Source organism: Glycine soja, chromosome 19 (genome assembly GCF_004193775.1).
Source record: "Glycine soja cultivar W05 chromosome 19, ASM419377v2, whole genome shotgun sequence".
Classification (NCBI taxonomy): domain Eukaryota; kingdom Viridiplantae; phylum Streptophyta; class Magnoliopsida; order Fabales; family Fabaceae; genus Glycine; species Glycine soja.
In genome coordinates, this window is record NC_041020.1 from 28,369,007 (window position 1) to 28,373,639 (window position 4,633).

The window sequence follows — 4,633 nt, forward strand, 5'->3', positions numbered from 1 at the left end:
AAGAATCTAGAAGGTGTACACATGATTTTATATCAAATTATTAATTTATTTTATATTTTTAAAGAATAAATATTTATTTATAGAACCTGTTAATATTCATCTTATTGGTATGTATTAATATTTAATACTAAAAATTTTGGATTAAAAAATTATTAGTTCTTTTTTTATCTCAACATTTAATTTAAAAATATCATTATCCTTTATTATTTAATTTCAAAAAAAATCTCTTTCTTTTTATTATTTTTTTCTTTCTTATCTCATCTATCCAATATAATTTCTCTAATTTATCAAGTATAAAAAAAAATTAATAACATATAAAATAATTTTTATTTATAAAACAAAATATTTGAAAAAAATAAATTTTCTTTTATTCTAAATTCTAAAGCACAATGAACAATTATAATTTATTATTTTGAATAAATTCATTCAAGCTAAATAATAATATATTATCACTTTTAAATTTTAACAGATGAAACGTATCATGAATAAAACTTTTAACAAATTTTAATGGATAAATTATAACAAATGTTTGCTAATAATGAGAGGATGAGATGTAAAAAAGGAAGTTGTATCGATCCATAGAAAAGAGGAAAAAAGATAATAAGGTGATAAAATATGATCATATTCATATATTAAATTTTAAGAAACAACAAAATTGATAAATTTTTAGTCTAAATATTTTAGTGCTAATGCACACTAACCGTGAATATTAACCATTCTTTTATTTATGTAATATTTAACATAAAGAGTTGGACATATATTTAAATTAATGATAAAATGGTATTTAAATTGACATATTGTTCAATTTTTTATTTTATTTTGATTTTAAATATTTAAAAATTTTATAATATTTGATGCGATTTGAGCTTTTTATTTCAGTTTTGATTTTAAATATTTAAAGATTTACCAATATTTGATGTGATTAAAAAAATTACCAAAGGCTTTTCACATTGTGAGGGAAGATAGATCCAACTTTATATATATATATATTTAGAGACTTCCAACTTTTTATACAAAAAGATATTTAATATTTTAGTTTATATATTTTATTTATTACTTTTTAGAGTCAAACTCTAGTAAGAACACTTGACTTATATAAGAACATGAGAATAACTAATAATAATCATTAGATCAAGATTAAAAAAATAAACCATTGAGATTAAAATACCTAAAAATTAAAATAAAATATCACATAGCCATCAAATTTCTCAAGTTGTCATTAACTCATCACCATCACGACTATGACTATTGTCGTTATTGCGTCACCATTATCACCACAATTGTTATCATTACCATGATCGTCATTATCATCGTCGTCACAGCCACGGTTACCAATGTCGGTGTAACACCTCATTTTTCGTAAAATAAATAAAAAGAGTTTTATTTAAAAAATTAATAGAGTTTTTAGAAATTAAATAAATGAGAGAAAATAGTTTTTGCTAATTAAAATAAGAATTTCATAGTATTAGAAAATAAATAAATGTTTTAATTTATTATTTATTTAATAAAAGAGTAAAATAGAGTTCCTTTTTATAAAATAAAAAATAAAAAATAGAATAAATAATAGACTCAGAGTACCCTAACTATAAATAGAGACATATTAAGTCAATTTTTATTTACGATGTTTCTATGCTCTTTCTTCCTCTCAAATTCGTTCTCCATTTTCCCTCTCCCAAAACACTCTTTTTCCCGCATAAACACAAACATGTCCCAGTAAAACTATGATTCTGTTAACTGTTAAATCGTCCTGAAATTTGGGCATCACCTTTGGAACTCATTTTCGCACATTCCCACCGTTGGAATTTGTGAAATAATGTCTGTAGAGAGAGATATGCCCCTTGCACAGAGGCAGTGAAATTGACGCTTTAATCTCTTCTCCTTCTCTTTAATGCTTGGAAACCCTAGCTGAGGAACTCGGGCAAAAGCTTGAGGAATCTTAGGAAACCGCTAGATATGTCGTTATCGTTGCCGGACTACACACTTGAACCTACTTAAAGGTAAGAGATGTGTTTATCGCAATTGAAGTTAGAATGATCATGTGTAGGAATCCTTAGAGAATCAAATTGGGGTTTATTTTGGGATGATTATTATATTGTAATTCTGGTTTTATGATTATAATCACGGGATTGTTATGTTTGACGGGCCAATGCCCTGATGCAAGTTGGTTGATAAAATTGAGTGCTCTTGATGTTTTTCTGTTTTTGAACTTATGATTTTGATTCCTTTGATTTTGATATGATTAGGTGAAATTGTTTGAGGCGTTTTACTCCCCATGTTGTGAGAAGCATATATGTATGATTCGTTTGTGTTTTGGACAAGATTTACTATATTAGCATGAGAATTAGATTGTTGGAAACGTTCTTTTTCATGTTTTGGTCTCATAAGTTTATTACGTGTTGATGATTATAACATATATATGTATATGAATTGTTAAAATATATTAGGAATTAATAGTTCAAATAATAAAATTAAATTGAAGGAAATTAATATATTAAGATTCAACGATAAATACTTTCAATGTATTTTTAGTTTAATTATTTATTAACTCTTTTTAATTGAAAATAATATAGTTTGATTTAATATATACATGCATGGTGCCATGTAAACATTAATATTGTGTGATGTTTATATGATTTATGAGGTGTGATAACATGTTGCGTTGGGATTGTAACATTATGATTGAGATTGGGTGCATGTGATAAATTGAGTACGTGTTGAATTGTAAAATACATGTGTATTAAGATTTTGTATGCATTGAGTTGTGAGCTATAAACTGTACAATCACACAACTGTAAGATCCTTTAAGGGTGACAAGTGTTGTGATGGGATCCATTGTGGGAACCCGACAAGTTGAATCACCTTAAGGTGTGATGAGTTAAAATGATTTTGAAAACAATTGAGTAGTTGTGTGTATTGCATAGTTCAAACTCTAGTGGCACATATATGATTTTAAATGCATGTTTTAATGAGATGAATAGTCATATGAACATAACGTAGTATTGTTATTACTGTGTAGCATGTATATGATGCATGAGGATTGATAATGTGATGTCGTGGGATTATGAAAATGTGATGAATTGTGTGTAAGTGACAAGTTGAGTATGTGTTAAATGATGAGATCACGCATGTATGGAGATATTGTGTGCATTGAATTGTGAGCTATGAACTGTATAATCATACGACTGTAAGACCCTTTAAGGGTGGTGAGTTAATGCGCGACGAATATTATGATGGGATCCACTGTGGGAACCCAGCGAGTTGAATCACTTTAAGGCACAACGAGTTAAAATTATTTTGAGAACAATTGAGGAGTCATGTGTTTTGTATAGTTCATAGATAGAGTTTGCATGTTAAAATGTTTTCAGGGTTGGACCTAAATCAGGAGGGAGAGACCCTGACGGACTCTTCAGAGTCTAGGCCTTGGGGGTAAATACACCTAGTTTGAGTGCTCTTTTAAGTTTGTGCCGATCCCGCATGGTTGGAGCATTCTTGCAAAACAACGTGACCCTGACTAGTATCCCTATGATTTTACCTAGTGAGAGTGACCTGACTTACCAGTGTGTGGTCTATCTTGTCATGTACTCCTAGGAGCCCGACGAGGCTTCTCACTAACATGGTACCACATTGCATATAGGATTGAGTCTTAGTGTATCTGTTGCATAACACCTGTGTAATGATCATTATGACTTGTTACGTGATGGTGGGTAATGAATTGCATGAGTGTGAGATGTTATGTTGTACTTGAGATGTGTTGTTTTGAACACGTGATTAATGTGAAGGTGTTGAATGTGATTTTGTGATTAAATCTTTTCAACAAGTGATGTTACGCAATGAGTGGTAAAATGATGCAAATTATGCTAAGTTGAGCTTGTTGTACTTATATTATATATATGTGCTTTCATTTATCTCTACCTATTTAGGAATGTGATAACTCACTTCCTGTGTGCTATTTGTGTTTAGATCTTGTGATGATCTCGAACCTTGTGTTCTTGGGAGTAGATGGTTAGGTGAATGCCTTTAAAGAACCTTGTGCTAAAGGACTCTAGGACACAATGCTTTGATAGAGTGTGACATTGGGACATGGGTTTCTGTATTAATTGTATGAGGTTCTAGACATGTAGATTTTGTCATTCTTGTTTCAAATGCCGAATCTTTAGTTCATTCTCTGGAGTTTTGGACGACCTTGTTTTGAGCCAAAAATATTTTCATATCCTTAATTGATAAGTTTTTAATTTGGTGATTAATGCGAATGTGAATATTTTACCCATATGAACTCTTTTATGTTTATTGAATAAAATCATTTTATGTAATTCCACATTTCCATGTGTTTTATTATATAAATATGTATATCAGGGTAGAGGGTGTCACATTTAGTGGTATCACAGCAGGTCGAATCTTTCGGCCAGTGTATTATGTGCTTGCCATATTCTAGTGTGCGCTCTGTGAGATTACTTATGAGTACTTCTATTGAGCATGCTTGAATTATTATTTGTATTTTCTTTTGCATGATTAAATGAGACTAAATGATGCTTGTGATGTGCCATGCATCCTTAATGTATGCTATATCATAATTCCACTATTGAGTCACAAGTTATGAGACCGACCATATCTATAATTCGTGAAGTGTGGTAGG